Source organism: Podarcis melisellensis, assembly GCF_964234715.1.
Source record: "Podarcis melisellensis genome assembly, chromosome: 15".
NCBI classification, from domain to species: domain Eukaryota; kingdom Metazoa; phylum Chordata; class Lepidosauria; order Squamata; family Lacertidae; genus Podarcis; species Podarcis melisellensis.
Window position 1 is genome coordinate 34,490,516 of NC_138532.1, and position 16,543 is coordinate 34,507,058.

Consider the following 16,543-nt stretch of genomic DNA (forward strand, 5'->3'; position numbering starts at 1 on the left):
CTCCTAACTGACCATACTGGCTGGGACTGGTGGAAGTAGGATCCAACAAAATCTGGAGAGAAACACATTGGCTACTCCTGGTGTAAACAGTACTGAGTTGAAGGACCACTTATCTATGTCTAAGGAGCTTCCTATACTGCCCCTTTCTGCTCTATGGTTCCCTTCTTGAGATGGATGCAACCATATGCGGTAGGGAAGGGCCAAAGCTCAGTGTCTGAGCATCTGCTTGCAGCCCTAGTGTTCCAGATTCAACCCCCAAGTTCTCCACATAGGACTGGGAGAGCATCCCTGTCTGAAATCCTGGCTAGCCACTGCCAGTCATGTAGACAATAATGAATTCGGTGGACCAATGGTCTTACTCAGTATAAGGTAGTTTCCCATGTTTCTCTGTTTCCTGTTGTTTCTCCACATCAGTTGCTCTAAGGTCGTGTTGACATGGCGACTAATAATCACTGGTGAGACATCATTCATGAATTGGTCTAAGCCACCTTTGAAAGTCACTTAATTCCTTTACTCATTCTCTTTGGCTTACCACAAAACTTTGACATCTGACACAGTTTCATCTTCTTTTCCAAACTGGTGCTTTTCCAATGGATGTTTGGGAATTCTCTTGCGCCACGATAACATTAACGGTGCGTGTGTGGCATATTATTTTCATGAGTCCAAACCCACAGGAGAGAAGTTCATCAGAACAATATGTAACTGGGAAAACTTTGCAAAGCCCATGGAGAGAAAGCAAGCCAGTAACAGCTTTGGCTGCCAAGCCTGACGGCGGGGTGTGAGTAATTTGAAACGAAAGCTATAGGATTTGAAACATTGCTTGAAATGTATGAGACATGTTGCAAGCTCAACATGTCTCTCTCATCTAGATGCAGGCAGAGAGAGAGGGAGAGGGAGGGAGATCAACACACAGTGTTTGGAAGAAAACAGAATCAGCCCTATAAAAATTGTTGAAAAACACACAAGGAAAACTATTAGAACCACATTATTGGCTGGATTTTTAATGGATCATTTGACACCCCTGATGTTCTCTTTTCGCAGCCAATTTTGGTATGAGAATGAGAGTGAGAGAATGTTATAAAGTTCCAGTCCTGTGCTCCTCAGGCATTGGCTTAACTGCTGTGATGTCACAGAACATTCTAAGAGGCAATGGTTGATCTCATAAGTGGCCTAATAAGAGGAGAGGCTGCTAGCTGTGGGGGAAGGCAGGGAATTAGGGATGCATCAGCCTTGAGGAGTCCAGACTAGGGATGTTTCTAACATCTGCACATTGAATGAAACCGAATTCTGGAAGATTCAGGACAGATAAAAGAAAGTAGCATGGTTAAACTTTGGTACTTATGTTTGGGACTACAACTCCCATCATCCCTAGCTAACAGGACCAGTGGTCAGGGATGATGGGAATTGTAGTCCCGAAATATTTGGAGGTCCGATTTTGGGGATGCCTGAGCTAGAGTAACGTTGCCATGCACCTGGAATTCCCTGGACATAGCCAGAATACAGCGGTCTGAAACAGCTAGAGCTAAGGAAGCTATTGCTGCTCAAGGAGGACTGAAATAGGGCGTCATGGAGTATGAGCCATGGAGCCCTCAGGGAACGAACCAAACAACCCCACAGATCAAGGACCAGGCAGGGCCCCCTGAATCCAATGCTGATGATTCACTGGTAAAGCCCTCTGGGTTGTGACCTGGTGAAGAACCCCTGGAACTGTCTGAGAAGGAGATGAAGGCACCCACTCCCAGTCGTCAAGAGTACCACCACCAAAATCTTCAGATACGGGCCGAAGAGCAATAACAACAGTATGCATCTATGGACCATGAGTGGTTGGTCTATGCATATGTAAGCAATCCATGATATTCCTCCACTGCCACGAGCTGTGTTTAGCCTCCCCCTTGAGCCTTCCAGTTGCTGGAAACAACATTGGTCTCTGGCTCCTTGGAGCAGCTTCTAGGTCCTTCTTCTGGCTGAAATTGACATTTTAGCTGTTTCTTGATGAACTGTGTTCATCTGCAAACCTACCCTTGTTGATGTTTACTTTGGTTAAGGCACATATCTTCTGTAGCTGGGTCCTTAGCCCCTGAGAGCATCCCTTGGAGCCCTCTTACGCAGCTGCCAGTTCAGAAGGATCCATAGGCCAGCCTGGATGGGTGGAGTTAGTCCAGGTCTTTGAGAAACTGAAGGCTCATCATGCAGGATCAGCTGTCCGCAGATCCTCAGTAGCTCCTGACAGAACCAGCAGAACAAAAACGGAACAGGACGAGGAAATTCTTCTTATCCTGACTAGAGAGTCAGTGGAACCGAAGGTGCTTCTTATGCGGCTGTTCTGAATGAAATGTCTTAATTTCTGAGCACATCAGAAAAGCACAGTATAAATTGAAAGCATTTCCTTAACTCCAGCAAGAGCAGCTTGACAGTTGCTTCCATAAACATCCCATGAACATTGTCAAATTTATGTCTGATACGGCCAATTATCTACCTTTCCGTGACAGAGGTTCGAGTCAGAGGAAAGGCAAGCAAAAAAACTCATTTGAGACTCTTGCTGCACCAACCTGCTCCACATTTAGCTTATTTTAATGATCTCCCCCTATTTACCTTGCTGTTTATTATTTCATATGATTTTCTTCCCCTTTCCATTCCTCGGAGAGTATTATTAAATATAATGAATTCACTTAGTTATGGGCACCATGTCCAGGCTTAGTCTTAAAAGCTGCAGCTTCCCTTTGATCTACAATGTACCAAAATGTGTGATTATGCTATAAAAAGATAATGGTGGGAACATCAAAGGAACGTTGGGAAGGGGGGCAAAACTCCCGCCAGATTGGCTTAGTAGCTGCTGAACAGCTTAAGAATAGTGACAGAACATGAAGACAACCTGAGTTGAGTCTTTAATGCATTTTAATAGGGGCTCTGCAAAAGTCTGTAACATTGATATCCGTGAAATATAGGATGTTCTGACTTCCCTCGGAAATCTTATTACAAATGCAAACTGTATCTGGAAGTCGCATATAACAGCCTTAGTGCATTGGGTGGAACAAATACTTGGGTATTCCCAGAAGGATAAACTTTTGAATCATTTCCCCCATCCCACTTCCCATCACTAAGCACCTGCCATTTTATTTTCCAGAGTTAGGCACAGATTTGATTTTTGAAGAAAAAAATAAGTCTCCGCTAAGAACATCAAAATCTATTTTGGCCAAAGAAGGAAGTTGGAGGGTTAATTTGGGCTTACACATGGTACCTGCAGGTAACTGCCAGATGTAATTAAATGATACTATCATGCCTTTTATATAGCAGAGAAGTGCAGAGCAATCTCTGAAAGCTCTTTCAAATGATCTGTTTGAATTCCATCTATTCCCCCCACCCACAAACCTGAATATAAAAAAGCCATGTGTTGTGCAAATGTAATTGTGTGAGTTAGAGACAAAGAATGAAGAGTCTCTACATTTGAGTCCTTGTTTCTTCCATGTTCTGTCCAGTATCCCATTCTGTGCTGTTGTGCTCAGGTGGGTTTCCTATAGGTGGATTTCCTATAGGTACCTGTCTTCTACTGCTTCCTGCAGTTTGGTCAAACTCATGCTGGTAGCTTCGAGAACACTGTCCAACCATCTCATCCCCTGTCGTCCCCTTCTCCTTGTGCCCTCCATCTTTCCCAACACCAGGGTCTTTTCCAGGCAGTCTTCTCTTCTCATGAGGTGGCCAAAGTATTGGAGCCTCAGCTTCAGGATCTGTCCTTCCAGTGAGCACTCAGGGCTGATTTCCTTAAGAATAGATAGGTCTGATCTTCTTGCAGTCCATGGGACTGGACTGCAATGGTCTTAGGGAAGGTGCTACTGGGATCCTGTAGCTCCAATTTGCAGGGTATACTATTACAGCCAACGCCAATCTTTCCCATCCAAAGAGATGTTAGACACACAAGCTCTGGCCTTAGAAACCCAGCAATCTTGCCAGTGAGCCACAGACACCTAGTTTCCAGGGGGGGAGTTGGGGAGATAAATCATTTCTACTCTAGCAATCCAGCTTTTTGGCTGTTGATTTGAATGCTAGCTTTTCCATTTCTCCGCAACTGATTATGTTTGTATTTTTCTACCTTTTGATGGCCATATGTTTGTTTGTTTTTTTAATCTGTGCATTTTAATTAGAAGGTTGCAATACCGTGCTGTTTCTTATTTGGATTTTAATTAAAGAGTTGAGAAGATTCTTGCTTTGCTCCATTTTTAAAAACAAAACAAAACAGAGATTATCATGTTAGCAATTACCTAGGATTAATCATCCATTTCTAATAGGGTGGAGGAAACCCTTTTTGGTACTGTTGACATTTTTTGATTTGTATATAATCAGTAGCTGATGTACCTGGACAAAAGTTGTGACAAATCCCCCACAGTTAAGTTCTCTCCCCTTTTAAAATGGTTCTTTTTCCTCCAGAAAACCTCTTTTGAAATTCAGGACCAGCTGGTTCACAGGAATTATGAAGCCATCTCTTTCTCCCCCCTCTCTCCCTCTGAATTTTGTTAACCTTTAGAACAGTTTGATTTTACAGCATTCAAATGGATTTTCATATTTATTCAAATCGTTCATTTTTATTTTTGCATTTATGTACCACCCACTCAATAGACAACATCCTCCGGATGGTTCCTAAATTTAAAATCAATACAGTTCGTTACAAATCAAAACTTGAAAACCGTCAGTTAAAAAAACCCATTAGAATGCAAAAGTCAACGTAAAGCCAACATAAGCACATCACAAAGCAGCATTACATCAATTTTTACTTATTTATTTTTTAAAAAAGCTTTAAAACCTGGTTTGGGGGGAACCAGGTCTTGGGGCAGAGGTATTTTTCTTCATCTGCTAGTAATACATTATAGTTCTTGGCAGATTATTCTATTCTTAGCTGAGAGATAACTGCTACGAAGCTCTTCCCCTCCACTTAGCACCTCTCATTTCAACAACCCGACTCTGAGAAAAATTGAGGTCTTTTAGAAGTGTATGTCCACAGTGATGCGTATGAAGGGGGCAGTGAGGTGGCCGTGGTTTGGGAGCGATCACAGCCTATTAGTTAGAAGCAACGAAGTGAAGAGAACCTTTGGGGATCCATTAAACGTGATGTGTTTAAGGCATCCGTTGTCCCCAGGTGGGAAGACCTATTCCACAGGTTTGTACAGTACGGAATAATTGGACTTGGGAAATCAAAATGGCTTCTGGTGCCTGGTTGTGCTCATATTGTGCCAGGTTGTGGGAAATGTACATATTACAATGTCAACTTTTTAAAAAAGTACTAATATTATGAGTCAGGAAATGGTCTGCTAAGACATGTTCTCTGCTGTTGGTGTTAGGAATAATGACAGCAATGATGTAAGAATTACTTTTTGGGCTGACAAAGATTGTGTTCAGGGGATGTCATTTTGCTAGCCCATCTCATTCTATTCTCTCGAGACACGGGTCTTTGCAACTAAGGTCTTCACTGAATAGAAATGATTGACAATTCAATCAGTGTAAAAGCAACAAGCTGACTCTGTCGGGAGCGCATGTTTAATGCACTAATATGCCTGGGATCAGATTCTTAAATAAAACATTATCTGACTTTATTTGTTTATTTATCCATTCATTCATGAATTCATTCAGGAGGGCAAGGTGAAATAGTGAGGAGTGTGAGAATATAAATTAGAAATTGCAGACACAAGCTGAATGAAGACTTGTACCCAGGGCAATAATGAGATTAAATTGGTGTTGACACTTAATTTTGGGAAGGCTCTTATTGGTGCACAGGTCGCAGCCTGCACAATGGCTGTTGATCTCTCACCTTCATATTCTTTTGGTAAGGAACAGAGGAAGAGTTTAATATAGTTAACTAGGACAAAACATTGGGAACATATGTCACCCATGTTACAATACGCCCTATACATTTTTAGACACACAGCAAGCATCCAAGCATTTGACCTATATAAAGCCATATGCAGCTTATGACGTGGGTTTCAAAAAGGACCACTTGCTTCCAAACAGAGCTTTTACTTGATCAAAGAAATATTATGGTGAAGTTCAAAGCCTGCATTAAGGTGCATTTGACAATCCATTAATGGAGAAGTATTCTCATTGCCAGGGTGGCACTTAACCCTAGTGAAAGGACCATGGACAGCTCTCTCAGTGTAGATGTCATGCCAGCCTTGTGCCATCAGAGAGCTTTAAGTCTGCCTCTCTTATCACTTTTGATATGTTGGGGGGTGAATACTTTGCTTGTGAGTATACATGCTCCCAGATAGCACTGCTTAGTAGACTGGAGTATATTACATTTTAATACTTTTCTAGTAATAATCCCTTCAGTGTTTTAAGATCAGTCTCTTAAAGGCATGAAAGCAGGAAACTTATCTCATTCCACAATAATCTTCTCTCCCTCCCCCCCTTTACATTAAAGGACAGTACGTTTCAAATTTCTTTAATGGTGGGCACTTTGGTTTATTTCAGAGTCTTTCAACTCCGACAAATTCATACACAAACGGCAGAGAGGGAGCGAGTGTGGTTTCTCTTGTTCCCCACAAAGCACGAATCAAATGATGTTTACATTTCCTTGCTTCTGGATCTTACAGACCAGTCAGTAGACATCGAGTAATTAGTGCATGTATTTCCTCATTAAAATATCATTAGTGAAGGTTTTCTTCTTTCAAGATGTTCCAAATGAAGGTTTATTGCATTGTGTTTATATCATTATGGTTTACCAGTAGCCAGATGTTGTAAGAGTTTAATGGTGGGGCATGGTTGCCTATGTGCTTCGAATCACCAGTGTTGTGTGGAGGAGGCTGTAATAAAAGCCCTTTTTGATATGGTCAGATAAAGCACCTATGAAGAAGTGTCCGCATGACCTGACAGATAGAAGTTTGAGGTTTGATCTGGCTCATAAGAAACAAATCACTTTGAGAAACGATCAATCCCTCTTCCCAGGGAACGCTCCTTAAGAAACTACAAGTCCCAGGATGCTTTGGAGAAAGACATGTTGTTTAAAGTGATATAATAGCACTTTAAATGTTTTGTTCAGGTGTGGCCTGAGTCAGTAACGTCTACGCTACAACCCAATGATGTCTACACTGAGAAACGAGGTGGGAGCTCTCCAGGGTACTAGGGGAATTCTAGGGGTTTCATTCAACTCATGTTTTGAAGCAGACTTGTTGAATCCACACCAACTGGACCTATTTTAATTAGATCAGAAATAAAGAGGCAAGACACAAGATATGGGGTATAAGTAGCACTACTTTATTAACTGCAGCTTAAGAGCATTCAAAACTAAGAACCTAAAAACTACATGGGGCGACTGAGACCATGGCTGGATCTCCACCAACCTGTTTAAGGTTACTAAAACAATACTAGACAAAGCATTCTAAAATGTCACAGGGCATGCCTGTAAAATGAAGAGTTTCTTATCTCTGTTTCTTTTTCGTGAAAACACTGTTTCACTACTGCCGGTTGCTAGGTGCTCTGCAGCGCCCTCCGGTGTCACATTTTAATAATGAGCACTCACACTTTATATGTGCGTGCCCTTTGCGGGATCGTGCATGGGGCTACAGTTCCCAGGGAACTTACTAGAAATAGGGGGCAGGCTTGCTTTCTCAGTGTTATTATTCGGAGGTTCACACCCAGCCTCAGTAGTCATGATTTATTGCTGGGAGGTGGGGCCAGCCCCAGTATAAATAGGGGGTGGAGCCGACAACAGCCAGGCAGTTGGCTCTGGAGATTCACCCTCCCTCCCCTCTCTTTGTTTAATGTTTTCTTGTTTGCAGATTAACTTTTTCTTCCTGTTTAGCGGTTGCTGCTATGGTCTTTGACTAGTTGCTGTTGAAGGACCATGAATAAATTTCCCTGCTTTGGCAGGTTTTGTCTTCCCTATTTTGTCACAACTTTGGCGGTTATGGCCTTAGGTGGAATCCTTTAGTCTTTTCTTCCCTGTGTGTGGGTGGGTGTGAAGTGGTGATTCACCCCCCTGTGGCGGCGATTCCAGGGTCCCCCTCTTAAAGGGGTTATATATATGGGTGTCACTGGCCATACACTGAAAGCTCATCAGTGAACTACCCTGCATGCGGGGATATAGGGTGGGTTGCCTGTGTGCACATACGTCTCACAGAGCACCCCCGTATCCCATTTACCCTGATGTTCCCCAGTTCCCCCAGCTGGGGGGCTGGGAGGGATACACACCCAAGGTCTAAGCCAAGGTCTTCCTACATTTGGAAGTTTAAACAAAGTTGTGGCCTAATTTTAATTCCATAACACGTGTCAGAGTCTTTATTCCTTTCTTGTGATCCCTGGGGGCTGGGGCTGTCGCGCCTGGTCACGCAATGCATTAGGAATGTTAAAAGCCGGATGTCATATGGCTATCAAAGCCATTCCTCAATCCTTCCTTAACATTATAAGCAATGAATGTAGATTTGCCCCATGTGCAGGGAAATATGCCAATGTTATCTCTCAGGATCCTAAGCCTTCAGGGAGTCAAGCTGGCATTAGGCCCAGCTCTTCCTCCCACCCCATACCATTTCCCCTTAAGGTTCTGTTCAACTATGGAGACACAGTAATACATCAGTTTCTCTATTGCTGGGACGTGGACAACCTCTGACTTGAAGGCAAAATCTTGCTAGGCCTTCCTATTTGGCCCAAGAGGCCACTTTGAGGAATCCACCCACACTCCCCCTTCACTTAATGTCATTCATGGTGCCTGGTGTGGGGTGTATAAGGTCAGGGCTTCAAAGGCATCAGCAGGAGCTTAAAATAGGCTTCCAGTTGTTCCTTTGCTGGAGCAAGGTGCATTCCTACTCATCCATCAGCTGATGGGTGATGGGAGCACACCTTGCTCAAGGAGGAGGAAGTAGTTTCCAAATCACTGTAAAACCATTTCTCCTTCACAGTGCTGCTCTTTGAAGCAGCCCTGCGCTGCTCCTTAAACCGCTAATTGGCCAAGATTTAAAGGAACAGCTTCCTAATGGCTTCCAAAGGAGCAGCTTCCTAATGTCTTCTAAACGGTCCTGTGCTGTGATTTGAAGTCCTGACAAGCAGGCAATTGTCAGGGACTGGGCAGAGGAGGAATAGTGGAGGACACCTCCCCATCTGGACTCTTCCGGGGGGAGGAAGAAGAAGACAGTATAGATTTACAACAGGAGTTTGAGGGAGGTAACAGCTCAGAGGCAGATGAGGTGGAAATCTGGGAAATCCTGGGAGAGCCAGAGCAACGCCTTGCTGACACATTGTCCTTAGAAAGCATTCCAGACCCTCCATATCCCAGAACCCTGCGAGCCTTAAAGTAGGAGAGTAAAGAGGCCAAAGACAGAGGAGCACCCATAGAGGAGGTGATGAGAATGACAAATAAGGAAGTGGGAGAGATGGGGAGATGCAGATTCACTTGGGTCAACGCCATTATCCAAGAGGCTTAGTTCTATGGTCTCTTTCTCTGTAAAGAATGGAATAAAAAAGGAATGTCAGAAACTTTTCTCTGTCTTTATACTTTCCTGGGCAACCAGCTGGGAGCCGCTGACAGCATCCTGACAGCACCACATCACCAGACATCAGTCTGGTGCACTACATACCTGTCAAATGTGGCCCACCTGAGGTGGGGAGATGATGATATAGCCCACCTGCCAGAAATTGATTCCACACCCCAGCTCTATTGAAACAGCTCTATATAATTTGGGACTCTGAAATCTAGATGGAAGCCGTATCTGCCTTGATCAACTATGTGTACATAATTATCCCACCCATGATACAAGTTTTGTTCTAAACTGCTTCCACATAACAACCGGAAAGGTTGAGGTTGGCCTTCACTTGGTCCCAGGGCCCTGTTTTTGCTTTTCGAAGCCTCATAATATTATTGAACATGAAGTCAAATGTCTTAACCTACTGGATCACTGCATAATAAGATGTTTTAATTAAACGGAATGGCTGAAAAGTAAAAAAAGAAAGTAGATTGGAAATCATCATTTTGAGTTTGTTTTGTATACAGGAGTGTCTGTTGGTTTAAGCCAGTGGATATTTTCTTGGTCGACCCTGTAATCCTAAAGTGGTGTGTAGATGCCCAGGAGTAAATCAATACTCTGCTCAGCCCTGCCGTCTTACATGAAGCACAGACTGTAAAATAGACACAAAAGACACATGATACTCTCCAAGGCCCCCAGCAGCTATAATATCCATCTTTGGCAGTTCACTTGACATTTACTCGCCCTATTTCCCAGTCCCTTTTCTTTCCCCTCCTCCTCTTTCCCGCTCTCTAACAGCTAGGCCCTGACTCTCTGGGGCTCACCGACTGGGTGAGCAGATAACAAACCTGTCAAGAAAGGTTTAGCTGGGGAATAAATCCTGAATTCGCCAGGAAATGATGTGTACAATGGGAAAATGGAAGGGATGACATGAGCTTTCCCTTTGGAGACAGTGGCCAGGAGATGCTTAAAATGTTACAGCCTTGTGTTAAATGGGCTTCGGGACAGTTGCTTAGATCCAATCTTTGAGGGTTCAAGTGGCCTTTTACTCTTATTTACACCCCCCCCCAACTGCTCTTTGGAAGAGAGAGAGAAAGAAAGCACCAGGTCCTGACCTCTCAGCAAAAAAAAAAAAAAAAAAAAAGGTATTCTTTAGAGGAATGAGAGAACACTTGAATTTCAATAGCTTTCCATAGCCAATGTTTAAAAATACCCATTTGTTCTTTTTTGGTAGCTTACAACATCAGACATACATCTGCAGATTTGTTTGTTTTGTTAAAGGGAATGGCAATATACTTTAAGAAATTAAGTTTTTCATCAGCAATTTGGGATTTATCGTATTTATCTACTTTTAGTAAGAAGGCAAGGCCTGCAGCGCTGCTTCCATTCCGCTGCAGTTTGTCTTCAGCCTAAAACCATATTAATTGTACTGTAGTCTGCTATTGCATAATTGCATCACTTATGGAATTTACATTATTGCACAAATTACATGGTCATTGTGTTATCACACCCCATCTAATTCAGTGCCAAGGAAACACACTGCAAATTACCTGGAAACGCTATTGTGTTGTTTGCCGGCTGAAAGTGACAACAAAAAATGCCAATCGTAGTCACTGTATTGATTTCCATTCTTGTCATGGAAGAAATAAGTGAATGTTGGCCATTTTGGCTCCCATTTCAATTGGATTTCTCCAACATCCCTACCAGGGTGGGATAAATATGTCAGAGAATCACAGAATTGTAGAGTTGGAATAATGGTAATAATAATAATAATAATAATAATAATAATAATAATAATAATACACAGCCCATCTGGCTGAGTTTCCCCAGCCACTCTGGGTGGCTCCCAATCAAATATTAAAATCATTACAGCATTAAATAATAAAAACTTCCCTAAACATGGCTGCCTTCAGATGTCTTTTAAAAGTAGGATAGTTGCTTATTTCCTTGACATCTGATGGGAGGGTGTTCCACAGGGCAGGCGCCACCACCAAGAAGGCCTTCTGCCTGGTTCTCTGTAACCTCACTTCTCGCAATGAGGGAACCACCAGAAGGCCCTCGGCCCTGGACCTCAGTGTCTGGGCTGAACGATGGGGGTGGAGACGTTCCTTCAGGTATACAGGACCGAGGCCGTTGGAAGGGACCACAAGGATCATCTAATTCAACCTCCTGCAGAATCTTTCACCCAACATGAGGCTTGACCCCATGACCCTGTGATTCAAATTCTCATGCTGTTCCACCTGAGCTATTATGATTTCTTTCCGTTTTCTACCATAAGTACAGTTGCATCAGTTTGTGGACTTTAAGATATAATACTGATGCTTGAACAAACAATTGGGCTGTGCTGGTCTGTATATGCTGATTCAGAAGTCCCATTGAGTCCAACAGGGCTTATTCCTAGTTAAGTGAGGGTAGGATTGCAGCCTCTGTGAAATGGCAATTCTAGCAACATACAAGATCCTCATTTCTTTCAAACCGGGCATCTGCAAAAGGCAAAAACAGGGGCTGTGATTTAACATGGGCACGTCGCAGAAATAAGGGCTGCCACCAGAGTGTGAGGCAGACTCATGTCTTACCTCATAGCACCTAGGCAAACTTTTCTTTGAATGGATAAGGAGCGAATAAAGCAAAAGTCCCTCACACTTTAGAGGCAACATCTGTTCCTATGCCTGAGCCACCAAACATGAATGTGTGTCTTCAAAAGCTGTTGAGTACCATTTAAAAGAAGAAGAAGCAAAAACGGGGGGGTGGGGACACCACACATGTTAATATATTATCCTTGTTATTGCTCCTTCTGTTGTTTTCAACAGTTTTTGTTCGGCATGTTTTGTCTTGTATGTGTAAATGCAGAGCGCATCGTATGGCAGCCGGGCTGAACACACTTATCTGCTCGCTACTTCCATTGGGCTGGAACAAAGACTCTGCTCTCTTCTACTTTGTCTCCATTCTCTTTCCTTCTTTATTACATTGCATCATGTTGTAGAGGGTCTACCAAAGGTGTTTTTAAACCCCAGCTCAAAAAAATTGTTTGGATGATACCGTCCCTTGCCTGCTCCCAATGCAAAATGAGCAAGTGACCTGATACCTGCCTGTCTGCCCAGAATTTCAGTATTTGTGTGTGGCTCTTTCATATGGTTGTGGTCAGTTGAACTGAAGGTGGCAACTTCCCAGTACCTTCAATCCACCTGAACTGGCCATTGGATCCATCTAGACATATAAAAAGGCTTCCTGTTCTAGTTGAGCTTTCTGAAGTCAACTCGGTCTTCTTGCGCTCTGGTCTCCCCATGCATTCTTGGTTCTCCTTTGGTCCTGCCTTCTGAATGGCCACTTGAGCCTGATTAGTGATTTGTCCCATGGTTTCTGGCTCACGTTGGACTGTTGTCCAGCCGCATGCGCCATGTCTCTTTCTGTTGGAAGTGCCACAGTCAAGATCATCCCATGTGCAACTAAATGTTTAATTCTGTTAACCAATGGCAAAGGGGAGAGGGTGGAGGTGTTGCTTAGTAACCAGTGAGGTGGCATGACCCTTTGTGAGGCAGGATGTGCTCTGATTGGCTGTGTAGCTTTGAGGGAGTTTTCCGGCGAGTGTTAGGTCTTATGTCTCCATGCTATGGACTAGAGCAGAACTGCTAAGAAAGGGAAAGCCTCTCTGTTTATTTTTTCCTCGAGGTGGCAAATTGAACAAGAGCAGCGCATAAGCAAAATATTACTAGTATTTATTTTCTCTCTGGACTCCAACTGCATTACTTTGGTAACACTGTCAACCAGGACAACCATGTTTGAGAAGGGTGGGTATGTTCCACTTCTACTTTCAGATATAGTATGTCTCCATATAACAGATGTCAGGAATAAAAAATGGGGAGAGTGCTGTTGAACTTGGGTCCTGCTTTTGGGTTTTCCATAGGGACTTCTGGTTGGCTACAGTGAGAACAGGATTCTTGGCTAGCTGGGGCACCACCCTGATTCAGCAGGCTGTTTTCATGTTTGTATCCTTTCAGATTCAAAGTATTCCAAAGTTTGTGATGCAGTTCTTTAACCAAATGATGTGTACTATGTATTTTTAACCTTCTGTTGGAAGCCACCCAGAGTGGCTGGGGAAACCCAGCCAGATGGGCGGGGTAGAAATAATAAATTTATTATTATCATCATCATCATTATCATCATTATCATCATCATTTTCATTGTAATCATCATCATTATTACAAAAATGCAATGATTAGGAGAAAGTGTGCTTTTAAAAAGCACACATGAGTCAAAGCAAGATAAAGATATCATTCTGTCAAGGCAAAATGCTTGCAGAAATATGTGCATCTGCCAAAATTACATCCACGTATTTGTATATTAGCGGGAATTCACACTTAAATGCTGGCGAATTTTCACATGAACTTGATAAGAATAAAAAACCATTTCAGAAAATGTAGAGAACTGAGTTTAATGCTGCAGAAATGAGGAACTGAGGCAGACTTGAGAGACTCGCCCACCTCTCTTCTGAGCCCAGGGCCTTGACATATCCATAGTTTAAAACATGAAATTGTCTGTCTTCATGAAATACGTGTTAGCATTAGCTTCAGCTGGGATTCGGAGGCAGATGATGGCAAATTGACACCAGAAGTTTATGTTGCTGGCCTTGTGGTTCAGCTAGTTGTAAATACTTCTGAAATGTCAAATTTACAGAGAAATTTTTCCACTATGCCTGTGAGTTGGTGTGTGTTCCTATAGTCTTCCCTTCCAGTCCCAGAGGAAGCTAATTTAAGTGTCCCTTTTCATGCTCCAATTAAATCAATTCACCAATTCACTCTGTTTTCACATAATCTTAAATTTAGCATTCATTTTCTTCTTAGCTTTTGGCTTCATTTCCTGTTAATAAACAGTGTAGCACACAACACATGCTCCTCAACAAAGCCATTCGGATGCACAGAGACACCAGCGATTTGCAAGTGTGTCTTCCATGTAATTGTTTAAAATTAACAAAAAGAAACACAAACACCCCCCCCCTGTGTGTGACAGTCCTTCTTTCTTTCTTGTGGTTTGAGATCTGTGCATCTTGTCATAAATCGGTAGTATGCTTTATTAACACCAAATTTTATTTGTCTACCACCTACCATCACTTTGTATTTTGTAATTCTTATAATTCCACATTGGCACAGAAACATAGACTTAAGAATTCAGGCTTGACAAAAAGCATAGCCCAAAAGCTACTGCCAGTGGTACCTTCAGGGCAGGACTTTAAGGGCAGATGGCCAAGACCACTGGGTCTCTCTTGAGAACCTGGGTGAGATGGATCACTCAGCAGAATCTGTTCCTTTAAATAAGGGATAGAGAACCTGTTTTCTTTTGATACCACATTCTCTTGCAGGTAATATGTTTGGAACTTCATGTTAGTAATGAGGGATGGGGGAAGCTGAAGCCAATGATGGGTGTGGCATGAGGATGGAATAATCTGGCAATAGCGGTTTCTCTCAGTTTCTTGTTTCTTCAACCTTAAATTAAGATTTCCACACAATTTCCTCCCTTCCTCTCTCCCTCTGTCCCTAACTTCCTTACTTCCTTAATCCTTAGCTGGATAACTACATCACAAAATTTGGAGGAGTGTGTATTGGTTTGAGAAGTGTGAATTAGGTTGTTTCTCATTAAAATGCTAACAAAATTGGATTGCTGTCATGCCCCTACTGGGGCACTCCTTTTCCCTCTTCTTCCTTCTTCCTCTTTCTCTCTCTGAAATTGTTTCACCAGTTTCTGTTCTCACCACCACATCAACTCAGGCCCTAGTGTTACAGGATATATATATATATATAATCTCCCCAGTTTTGGGGCAAGTAATATTTGGTGAGAGAACCCTAGCAGAGATTTAAAATCACAAAATGAGCAGCAAAGTGTGGAAATATAGGCTGTTAGACCATTAAAATGTCCCCATCTAAGTTTCCCTCTTCCCTTAGCATAGAAAGAAACTACACATTTGGTAAGTTAAAAATGGTGTACTTACAAACTCTTCAAAGGTCAGATTCACATGCTTTTCCATGCAGCAGTCGAGAAAACATAGGCAGTAAAACTTAGGTTCCAAAGTGGTGAATGTTTCTAATTTATTTGTACAGGAACACAAAGATAGCTTGCTTGAGCCAAGCGGTCTGAGCTTGGAGCAACCATCTCAGACCTCCTCACTGGGGGAATGGAAGAACAAAGAGCTTGATAACCCTTCCTCCCAAGGTGAGAGAGGGCTGACCTAGCTAAACCTAGTAGAACAGCTTGCTCTATGACTTAACCCCTCCGTACATTAACTAGACTTAAGCATGTTGGGTATATGAGGCTGCCTATCCCACACTTTAAACCAGCCATCCCCAACCTTCGGCCTTCCGGATGTTTTGGACTACAATTCCCATCATCCCTGACCACTGGTCCTGTTAGCTAGGGATCATGGGAGTTGTAGGCCAAAACATCTGGAGGGCCACAGGTTAGGGATGCCTGTTTTAAACATTCCTGTATGGATGATGTTCTCCACCTTGGTGTTTCTATAGGAGTGGAATCAAATAATTGACAATTCTACACTCTTGGGAGTCTGTCTTATCACTGAAACTATATTTTATCCAGATAAGCAACAACAGTAATAGATCAGGGGGCATTGCCAGGTATAAAAATGTTGGATGCTGTTGTCTGTGATTGAATATTTGGGTGGTAAAAAATTATGTATTCATAAGGGAGCCCATCTTTAAACAAATCAGAATTATGTGGCAAGTTTTCAAACAGCGTTTCTTTAAAGGGCTTATTAACTTGTGCTGATTTAGGTTATCACTTAATTGACACCACAGAGTCTAACTTCCTCTGTCAGTTGAATTTGCACGGCCTGCATCTGGCTTTGCACGGCTGCTGAATGCCGCAAAGAGAGGTGCCTTCATGCTAAATCAGGACTGACGTTGACTGCTACCCATCATGTTGACCTCCTGATTCCCTTGTTACACCTTGAAAATAATGCTGATGTTATCTTTGAAGCCACCGTAAGAAAGAATACAGTGTGTCACAGCAAAATTCATGTCTGCCATCACCGTTGATGTGAACATGACAACCGCTTAAGAGATTTCTTTGAAGAGTAGGCATGAAGTTCAAAGGAG

The 16,543-nt window shown here is 42.7% G+C and overlaps 1 protein-coding gene and 1 long non-coding RNA gene across 11 annotated transcripts in view; one reads left to right on the plus strand and one right to left on the minus strand.

Annotated features, from left to right (window-relative positions):
* AUTS2 (activator of transcription and developmental regulator AUTS2) overlaps nucleotides 1-16,543 on the plus strand; it is a 667,021-nt gene that overhangs the window by 284,842 nt on the left and 365,636 nt on the right. The gene's annotated exons all lie outside the window — the stretch shown is intronic.
* On the minus strand, nucleotides 9,924-13,286 carry LOC309357469. The gene is made up of 3 exons (XR_014163139.1): nucleotides 12,490-13,286; nucleotides 10,790-10,849; nucleotides 9,924-10,092 (listed from the first exon to the last, which is right to left on the minus strand). It is a non-coding gene; the product is annotated as an uncharacterized lncRNA (long non-coding RNA).